At 47.8% G+C, this 11,347-nt stretch overlaps 1 pseudogene; it reads left to right on the top strand.

Annotated features, from left to right (window-relative positions):
• Positions 1-1,391: 1,391 nt before the first annotated feature.
• Positions 1,392-3,133, top strand: LOC141622074 (protein NUCLEAR FUSION DEFECTIVE 4-like; annotated as a pseudogene).
• Positions 3,134-11,347: the final 8,214 nt, after the last annotated feature.

Below are 11,347 nucleotides of genomic sequence, written 5' to 3'. Positions count from 1 at the left end.
AGGGCGGTGAACTAATTCACATCAATTTTTTCAACGTTTGATGCATCTTTCGTTGGAATTCATTCCATTGTTTCTCGCTCCGTCGAATCTTCAATTGAGTTTCTTGTGATTGTTGTAAAGAACATTAGAATATAAGATGCAATGTATTCGAAATTGTAATTGCAAGTCCATGATTCATGAACTGGCCGTTGTCTTTTGTCTAGTCACAATTGGATTTGTTTATCATTCGTGTTTAAACAAACCCTAATTTAATTAGTGTAAATTAGTTTCTTAATTTTATATAATATAATTAATAAAATTAAAAATTAGAATTATTACTTGATCAATACGAGAATTAGCATCCATAATTGTGTAGTTTGACGGATTTTCGAATAATTTTGTGGATTTGAATAATTTTGTGAGGGAGAGAATTAGAGAGAGTTTTTTTTGGTTCTTTCTAGCCAAGGCCGGGTATATAATATAATGGAAATATAATGAAAAAAAGTTCATGAATGAGTAAAACTCGTACATGAATGAGCAACTACGATTATTATTACTGTTATTATATTATACGTATCATATAAATTATTGTTAATATATATATTATTATATTATATTATATTATATCATATTATATTAAATTATATTATATTAATATCATTATTATTATTATTATTATTATTATTATTATTATTATTATTATTATTATTATTATTATTATTATTATTATTATTATTATTATTATTATTATTATTATTATTATTATTATTATTATTATTATTATTATTATTATTATTATTATTTCAGTTCAGTTCAGATAAGTTCAGTTCAATTCAGGTCCATTAAGTTCAACTCAGTTCAGACGGTTTCAGTTTAAAAGAACAGGGCCTAAGCTAAAGTCGGGTCAAGCATCATATCACTTGTATATATAAGACAAATATCTTACTTTTCTCTATGCATTCTTATATACCCAAGTGATATATACTTGACCCGTTTTAAACTTTAAAATGATTAGTGTCATATTAAGGGAGACTTACTAAAAGAAAGTGTAGGAGGGGCCGTTCCTATCTTTTTTCTTGGGCCAAACTTCCACTTCCAACAGTTCCACTTCCAATGTCTCATGCTGCAGTGTTACTATTAGACATGGTAATATGATATTCGATATCGGAATGTGACTGATGCAGTGTCGTAAACTCGCGACCAACATTTAGTACCATAGTGCTAAATAATGGATGTCTACCATAGTGCTAAATAATGGATGTCACAATAAGGTGAAATGACAAATTTAATGTCACTTTCATCAGGCCTAAATATGTGGAGAATTTGTAGTCCACCTTCTTTTTGACGATTGTTGTGGTATTTAGAGGCCTAATGCGAGACTTTGTTGTACATTGACCATGTGAATTGCTTAGGTCTCCCACTTAGGCCACTAGCTCCATTAGTCTCCTCCGTCCAGCCTATACTAAATACTACCCTTGTCCTTGCAATTTCGTAATAACTTGAGATTATGGCTTTCATCGCGTCAAATAGAAGTCGTATGACTATGGGTCGGTTTGGGTTACATGTGATCCTTGAGAGATGGTTCATGGTCTTTGCATCGACCTTAGTCATGGCGGTGGCTGGAGCTGGCTTCCTCTTTGGCTTGTACTCAAACGAGTTAAAATCAGTGATGGGTTATGATCAGTCCACTCTCAATCTTCTTAGCTTCTTTAAGGACATGGGTGGGAATGTCGGTGTTATATCCGGCCTTATTAATGAGGTCACATCACCATGGGTGGTCCTAACCATTGGAGCCGTCATGAACTTCTTTGGCTACTTCATGATTTGGCTTGCTGTCTCCGGTCATCTTAAGCGTGTTCCTGTCTGGCAAATGTGTATGTACATTTGCATAGGGGCGAACTCTCAATCTTTCGCAAACACGGGTGCTTTAGTCACTTGTGTCAAAAACTTCCCTGAAAGCAGAGGAATTGTGTTAGGGCTTTTGAAGGGTTTCGTCGGTTTAAGTGGAGCAATTCTTACACAACTTTACCATGCATTTTATGGTAAGGACTCTAAGGCTCTTATTCTATTCATTGCTTGGCTTCCGGCTGCTGTATCAATCGTCTTTCTTCGAACCATAAGGGTTATGATTTATGAAGGTTGTCCATCAACAAAATGAGGTCAAGGTTTTCTATAATCTTCTCTACATTTCCCTCGCCTTAGCCGGTTTTCTCATGACTTTGATTGTTGTACAAATTAGGGTCACCTTCTCTAAGGCCGAATACTATGCAAGCGCTTCTATTGTCGTGCTTCTCCTCCTCCTTCCCTTTGCAATTGTTGTGAAGGAAGAACACCATCTCGTGGATCAAAGGAGGAAAAACAACGACGAGCGTCTTGAGAGTGTTTCAAGTCTTGAGGTTATCACTCAAGATACTGCAAAACCAGTAGTAGTTGAAGGCTTCAAGGACGAGAAAGAGAACCGCGATTCTTGCCTTGCAAACATATTCAATCCGCCAAATAGAGGAGATGACTACACCATACTCCAAGCCCTCTTTAGCATCGACATGTTGATCCTCTTCATAGCCACCACATGTGGCATAGGCGGAACCTTGACTGCCATTGACAACCTCGGTCAAATAGGGTCTGCCTTAGGCTACCCTCCTGAAAGCATAACCACATTTGTCTCGTTAATTAGCATATGGAATTACCTAGGCCGAGTAGTATCAGGCTTTGCCTCCGAAGTTGTCCTAGCCAAGTACAAATTCCCGCGTCCAATGATGATGACTCTAGTCCTACTCGTCTCCTGCATAGGCCACCTCCTCATTGCCTTCGGAGTCCTCAACTCCCTATACGTAGCCTCAGTGATCCTCGGGTTTTGCTTTGGTGCTAATTAGCCTTTGGTTTACGCTATCATTTCAGAGATATTCGGGCTCAAGTACTACTCCACACTCTATAACTTTGGAGCCGTGGCCAGCCCGGTTGGGTCTTACGTGTTTAATGTCGTAATCACCGGGAGATTGTATGATCAAGAGGGATTAAGGCAGTTAGCTGCAAAGGGATTAACAAGAAAAGAAGGACAAGATTTGAAATGTATAGGTGCAAATTGTTACAAGATTTCTTTTCTTATTATTACAGGTGCTACACTACTTGGGTCTTTAGTTTCTTTTATTTTGGTTCTTAGTGATGGGGCATATTCTGCACCCGTTGACCGAGTCAACATATTGACCAAGGTCAAAGCCAAAAGACAACAAGTCAAAGGAAAAGCGACCTAACCGACGAAGCCTGTCGGCCTGTCACTTGGGTCTCGGCTCGGCAACTAGCCGGCCGAGAAGCATATCCGCGTACTCACATCCAGTCCCCTCGGCATGGAGTCAACCAGGCCTGCCGGCCTGTCATGGGTCCCTCGGTCGAGGGTAAGACAGTCTTTCCACCTGCTATGCCACTTGGCCACTACGTGACAAAAGGTGAAAGTCTATAAATACTCCACATCTCTCATTGAGAAACTAACTGGAATATCTGGTATAAACTCCCTTATCTCTCTACAATATACTTTGCCAAGTTAAACATACAACTTATCTCTCTAAGTTTACTGACTTGAGCGTCGGAGTGAGTACGCTCGGTACCAAGCCGAGCCCTCGGTTTGTTCATTTTTACAGGAGAGAGTGAAAGGAAGAGACGAGCAACGACATCATTCTACAAGCTCAAGTGGTCACAATCCTGCTCCGGAATTACACCCGGAACAATTGGCGCCGTCTGTGGGGAGACGTACTAAAAGCTAGTCACCTACATTAAAAAAACAAAAAAACCATTCAGCGAGCTAAGAAGATGTCAAAGCAACAAGAAACTGTGATTGAAGGAACTACATTCTTCCAGGATGACACGTTCCGTAATTCTGAGATCGGGCGCCCCCACCGCCGAGTCACCGATCCGGTGATGTTCGGGATGCCGAAAGAGCCGAAACACCGCCGCCTACCGACCAAGTCACCATGGGGACATGTGTGGTCGATGCGGCCAAATTAAAGCTATTCCTGGACCTGATGGGTAGTACGCCGATTACTCCTGTCACGACGACGATGACGGCAGCGCACCCACAGGTGACCAGGGCCCATAAAGTGACTCTGAACAACTTGTCCGGAGCGATACAAGGAGCTGGGCGTGCTAGAACGCCGGCAGAGCCCGTGGTGCCAGTGGCAGACCTGAGTCCTTCCCCCACTCGCGGGAGGACAGAGTCGCCGCGGCAACAACGAGGCCTGCCCCGAAGGAATGAAAGAAGTCCGACTCACCAAAGTCGGACAAGAAGCCCTTCCCGCCAGAGGGAGATAAGCCGGACTAAGGTTGCGAGGAGCCCATCGCCGCCTGTCATTCGACACGTGGTCAGACAGCCCCTCAGTACCTATGTCCTCGAGATCCCTGTGCCGACTAAGCTGAAGCTGGCGCCCATATCATACAAAGGGGATAGCGACCCGACCGACCATGCCGAGGCTTTCGAGTCGTACATGTCGGTATGGGAGCAGCCTGATGAGGTATGGTGCTGAGTCTTCCCAACGACCCTGCATGGGATGGCTCAGAGTTGGTACAAGGGGCTACCTAATGGCTCGGTATAACTTTGTTATGCCGACCTGAGAGACAATTTCATAGCCCAGTATGCTTGCAACAAGAGAAGGGCCGTGGAAACATCAGATCTCCTAACTATCCGACAGGGGGAGGACGAGTCCCTCCGAAGCTACTTGAAAAGATTCGACGCTAAGGTTCAGCAGATCCGTGAGCTGAACACCGAACTGGCGGCCTTCGCGCTGATGAAAGGCCTCCCGAAAGGCGAGTTCAAAAATGAGCTAATCAAGTGCGAAGACCTCAACTTAGACTCCGCCAGAAAGATGGCCGACCGAGCCGTAAAGGTGGAAGACTATCACAAAACCTGGGCAGGCCACAGTGAAGCTGGGCACCCAGAGAGGAAGAGCCGCCGGGACAACATAGATGAAGGTCGCCGTGACGGGAATAGGTCACGGCCTGAGAGATCTAATAGGAAACAGCACTCGGCGGGCGCCGGGGGGAGTTCGGGACCGTATAACCAGAAGCGGTACAGTAGTCTCACCCCCCTGGTCGCCTCTCCAGCCGAGGTCTTTACCCTAAGCAAGAATGATGGACAGAAGTGGGCAAGGCCCCCCAAGGCGAGGGGGGACGGTGACACAAGCTAGTTTTGCGAGTACCACGGCCACACCGGCCATAAAACTGACAACTGTCGACATCTAAGGAACGCCATCGAAGAGCTAATCCGAAAGGGGAGCCTCAGCAAGTATGTAGCTGGAGGCCCAGGAACAAGCGCCGACGAGGCGAATAGAAAATCAGTTTTCCAACGGATGGGAGTAATCCAGGTTGTCATCGGGGGAAACGAGAACGATGGGTCAGCTAATGGGCACAAACGACACCTAAATGAGTTATACCAAGACATCAACTTTGTGCCTAAAACAGCGATCCCCGCTTCCACCATCCCCGATATAACCATTGGAAAGAAGGACTATGAGGGAGTCGTCGCCCCGCACAGCGACCCGCTTGTAGTCCACCTGGATATAGCCAACCACTTGGTCAAAAGGTGCCTGATTGACACAGGCGCCTACACAAACATAATGTTCAGGGAGTGCTTTCTTAATCTTGGTCTGAAGATTGGAGACCTGAGCCCCTGCATTAACCCGCTATACAGCTTCTCTGGGGCCGGTCTGGTACCCCTGGGGTCAATCAGACTGCCGGTGATGTTCGGCCAAGCGGACGAGGCTAAAAATGTTTTATCTGAGTTCGTGGTTATCGATGGTTCGTCTGCCTACAATGTTCTCATAGGCCGGGTCACTTTGAGTGAGGCCGATGCAGTGATGTCCATCCGGGCCCTGACATTGATGTACGTCTCGGACCGGGAAGACAAAGCTCGTCTCAAAAGACGAGAAAGATGAAATAGTCAATATCCAAGTGTCTGCCAGGGGGTGCAACATGCAATCCCTCAAAGTGGCGAAGAAGTCAGAGAAAGGGAAGAGTCCATCCTTGCAGTAGGAACGCGAACCGATGGATACTAATGTCGGCATGGTCGAAGGAGCCGAGACCGAGGAAGTGGAAATTCACCCAGAGCGCACCGTAATCGCTTGGTGTCGACCGGAGCCAAAATTCGTAGCTGATCTCCTAGACCTGCGAGGAAGAACAAAGATGTCTTCGCATACTCAGTTCCGAGATGCCGGGCGTGAGCGGGAGGTGATCGTTCACAAGCCGAACGTACTCTCCACCGCTCGGCTGTCAAGCGAAAGATGAGGAACTCCTCGGCCGAGAAGGATGAGGCCATCAAAGCTGAAATAGACAAATTATTAGCGGCGGGCTTTATCATGCCTTGTACTTACCCTGAGTGGCTAGCAAATGTTGTAATGGTGAGGAAATCGTCAGGGGCGTGGAGGATGTGTGTTGATTTTACCAATCTTAATAAAGCGTGCCCTAAAGATTGCTATCCCTTACCTCGAATAGATAGTTTAATTGACGCCACGGCAGGCTACACTATGCTAAGCCTGCTAGACGCCTTCTCAGGGTATCATCGGGTATTTATGGCCGAGGAAGATATGCCTAAATGCGCATTCATCACCAGTCACGGCACATTCATGTACAAAATGATGCCGTTCGGTTTGAAGAACGCTGGCGCAACTTACACTAGGCTGGTGGACAAAGTGTTCCAAAATCAAAAAGGGCGAAACATCGAGGCTTACGTCGACGATGCTATTGTAAAAAGCAAGTCTGACAGCGAGCACTTAGCCGATTTAAGCGAGACATTTTGTTCACTAAGGAAATATAAAATGAAGCTTAACCCAAAGAAATGTAACTTCGGTGTCCGGGCCGGCAAGTTCCTCGGCGTGCTTGTCAGTGCCAGGGGAATTGATGCCAATCCGGAGAAAGTCAAAGCAATACTAGACCTACCGGAGCCGAGAAATCGAAAAGAGGTTATGACGCTGACCGGAAGGATGGCGGCTCTCGCCTGCTTCATCTCTCGGTCGGCCGACAAGAGCACTCCGTTCTTTAAAATGCTGAAGGGGAATAAAGACTTTAGCTGGGGGGAGGAACAGAGCACGGCTTTCAGGCAACTGAAAGCCCACCTTCTCGACACCGCCGACCCGTCCCGTGCCGACGGGGGAGACGCTATATCTATACTTAGCGCTTACCTCGGCCACGGTCAGTGCCGTAATCGTCAGGGAAGAAAATAAGCAGCAGTACCCAATTTACTTTATCAGCCATACACTGCTGGCCGCCGAAAGAAATTACCCACTTATCGAAAAGGCAGCCCTCGCCGTCATCGTTGCCGCAAGGAAGCTGAAACCCTACTTCGACGCACATCCCGTGACGGTCTTAACCGACCAGCCATTGGAGAAAACATTAGAAAAATTCGAAAAATCCGGCAGACTTATCAAATGGGCAGTGGAGCTCTCCGGCTTTGCCATTCAGTACAAGCCGAGGCCTTCGATAAAGGGGCAAGCGCTTGAAGACTTCCTGGCCGAGTGCATATATCAAGAAGAATCACATCCCGGCGTGTGGGAAGTGTATACCGACGGGTCCTTCACGACGAACAGCTCAGGAGCCGGCATCCTTATCATCAGCCCTAACGGAGACGAGTTTGAGTACGCCTTAAAGTTTACCTTCTCGGCCTCAAATAACGAATCCGAATATGAGGCGGTGATAACTGGAGTCGAGTTAGTTAGAGCTGCCGGGGCGGAGCATATTGTGGTGAAAACAGACTCGCTCTTAGTGACTAATCAAATCCGAGGAGAGTATGAGACTCGAGACGATGGGATGGTAAGGTACCTGGAGAGGGTAAAAGCTGACACCTCAAAATTGAAATCTTTCCAAATACAGTGCATCCCCAGGTCTGAGAACAACCGAGCCGACGCTCTCTCAAAACTTGCCAGCTCAAGCATCAAAAATGTCAGTCGAACCGTGCTGGTGGATATCAGAAATGCTAAAAGCATCACTGAGACCGTCGGCATGGTGGGCGACATCGAAGCCGAGACGACGTGGATGACTCCGATAATGAAATACAAGCTGACAAAAGAGTCGCCGGAGGACCGCAGTCTGTCTCAGAAGATAAGAAGGATCGCTGCAAGGTACTTAGTGTTCGAAGGAGAATTGTACAGAAGGTCCGTAATAAGACCACTCTTGAAATGTGTCGGCCCGGCCAGACGAGCTTATACGACGGAGATTCACGAAGGCATCTGCGGACATCACATGGGGGCGAGAACGCTAGCCCACAAAGCTCTCCGAGCCGGCTACTTCGGCCTACCATGCTGAAAGATTTCAGGCAAAAACCAAGAAGTGCAAGAATTGTCGATGCATGCTCCGTAATACATGCACCTTCCCGAGACCTCGCAACCAAGATTTAGTCCCCTACCATTTGCACAGTGGGGGATGGATTTATTAGGACCATTTTCGACGGCCTCCGGAGGAAGGAAATACCTGATTGTCGCCGTTGACTACTTCACCAAATGGGTCGAGGCTGTCGCATGGGTACTGCCAAGACCACGACGGCCGTAAGAAAGGTGATTTGGGAGAACATCATAACTCGTTTTGGGTTACCCCAAGTCATTGTATTTGACCACGGCCGAGAGTTTTGGAGCGACATGATGATGAATTGGTTGGAAGAGCTCGGTATCAAATTTGCATACTCCTCCGTCTCGCCACCCTCGTAGCAACGGGCAAAGGAGGCAGCTAATAAAACAATACTGAACGGGTTGAAAAAGAAGGTTGAAGATCTAAAGGGAAGATGGGCTGATGAACTACCCGGCGTCCTGTGGTCCCTTCGAACCACGGAGAAAGAAGCAACAGGGTACAGTCCATTCCACCTAGTCTATAGGTCTGAGGCCGTCCTGCCAATTGAAGCTGCGGTGCCGACATTCAGAACGCAAACCTTTAACCCGATCGAAAATGAAGAAGGCCCGAGAGCCTCCTGACTCCGATCGAAGAAAGTCGAGATACGGCACGGCTCAACTTGGCAGTATATCAAAACCGAATGAGAAGAGCCTACAACCGTAGGGTCCACAAAAGGGACTTGAGAGTAGGAGATCTAGTCCTGAGAAAGTCGGCCGCAACCAACAAAGGAAACATCCATGGTAAGATGACGGCCAACTGGGAGGGACCCTACAGGGTGGTTGAAGAAATGAGGCCGGGGACATACCGGCTGACAGACATGGAGGGTGTGCCTCTAATGAGCCACTGGAACACAGACAACCTTAGGAAATATTTCGTATAGCGGCGGAGGTATCCAAGACCGTTGTGGGCACCCCAACGCGTGATTATATCTTATGAAGAGTGATCCAAGTTTTCCATCGAAATGTTTGTCCCCTCCGTAATCGTACCAAAGTAGACGCCACGGCCAAAGCCGAGCAGTCACTACAAATGCAGTTGATACTCGCGAAAGCGACCAACATGCTTAAGAACGTATAAGTACAGTTGAGAACGCAAATCTGACTGCCTCGGCCAATCCGGGAGTGGCAGAGGAAGCGATCAATATGTCTATAGATACGAATGCAGTCGAGCCGTAACCTCGATTGCCTCGGCCAAAGCCGGGAGTGACGGGGAAACGACCGATATGCTAACATGTTTACAACAGCAGTTGGGAAGCGCAAATCTGACCGCCTCGGCCAAACCGAGAGTGGAGGAGGAAGCGACCAACATGCCAACATGTTGCTGAGCAAATTGGGAAACGTGAATCTTGCTACCTCGGCCTGTTCAGGTGCAGCAGAGGGCACGACCAATATGCTAAAAACGTTTAAGTACAGTTGAGATACGCAATCTAGTTGCCTCGGCCAAGCCGAAGGTAAAACGAAAAAAATCGCTCAATATGTTTAAAAATGTAAGAAGACAACTTAATGGAGGATGAGATCAAAGCCTCGGCCAAGCTGAAAGCAAATAAACAAACTTCATTGAAAATGTTTACAGGTGAGACAAAATAAAGTCGACGGCCGTCCCCATAGGGATAGCCTAAGGTCAACCTACCAAAGTTTAACAAAAAAGAAGGAACAACAAAGATTACAACATTAAGACATGAAGCGCCAAAAGGATGGCAGGGAGGAAAGGCTCAAAAGTTGGCCCCCGAACAGCTGAAGCTGTCCGAAGGGCCAGGTGAATCTGGTGACGACCGCCCGTCTCCCTATGCTTGTCGCCGCTCGCCACCGGCAGCAGCAGCAGCATCACCGTCGGTGGGCGGCCCAGAGGATGACTTGGCAGCTTCGCGTGCCCTTGCCCTCTCAGCCTCCTCTCTAGCCTCCTTCACCTTAGCATCATGGGCCTCCTTGGCCGCTGCTTCCTGAGCAGCCTTCGCCGCCTTCGCCTCTGCCGCGGCCTTGGCCTCCTCAGCAGCCGCCTTCTCATCCAGAAGTTTGTCAAAATCTTGCCACGGAAAAGTGCCTTCGGAAAGGAGGGCCTTAATCGCATCCCTTGTAGCATCTTCAGCTTGGTCCCGGTACCGGGCACACATTTCAGGGATGATGACGGTTTTCAGCATCTCAATATCCTTCTCCCTCTGAGCAAGGATAGCCTTTGTGCCCTTATGTTCCTTCGCCTCGGCCAAATGCAGGGTCTTCCATCTCTCCCTCTACTCAACCATGGCCTTATAACCACCCTCAAGCTTGTTTCTCTCCTCCCGCAACTTAGCGGCATCAGCCAACGCAGACTCAACTTAGCTCTCTCGGCCAGGACCACCTTCTCAGCGTCTTCCTTAAGCTTTCGCTCAGCGAGGAAGTCCTTCATGGTGGCCAGGAAGTCCTGCTTCGTCTTCTCGACCTCCTCCCTAGAAGCGGTAAGCTCAAGCCTAAGCCGTTCGAGCGTAGGGGCAGTTTGAGCCACGAGCTTTTCTTGCTCGATAAGATGAGTGCCGGCAACTTCAGCCCACTTCACCAGCCTTTTGGCCAACCTTATGCCGTCCGCCCTGAGCTGAACGAAGGAAGCCTTCTCGGACGAGGAGTCGGCGGCGACATTTATGTCGCCCGTCTGCACAGGCTGCTTCTCCAATTGCCGTTCGGTGAGAACAACAGCTGGCGACGGTTGATCTATAAAAAACCCAGACAAAGCGTCCATGTCAACATTCATCGACATATCGAAAGCCTTTGTCATCGGAATGCATAAGGAACCTGCTAAATCCGAGCCATGGGTTAGATCCGTACCAGTCCGGCCTTCTTGGATAGAGGGCCTGACCCCTCCTTTTCCCCGCCTCGAATAACAGCAGCAGCAGCAGCGTTGTTTCTTTCCTCTTATTTGAAGGAGGAGGACCCTCCAGAACGGTGACGTCCTCGTCAACATTGACGACCACCTTATCCTTTTGGACTACGAGGATTGGAGATCGAGTTGGAGTTGACGTCGTAGCCGCCGCAGACGTTGC

The sequence above is a fragment of the Silene latifolia genome, chromosome X (genome assembly GCF_048544455.1).
Source record: "Silene latifolia isolate original U9 population chromosome X, ASM4854445v1, whole genome shotgun sequence".
NCBI lineage: Eukaryota > Viridiplantae > Streptophyta > Magnoliopsida > Caryophyllales > Caryophyllaceae > Silene > Silene latifolia.
The sequence above is the reverse complement of the archived record's forward strand: the minus strand, read 5'-3'. Positions and strand labels throughout refer to the sequence as shown.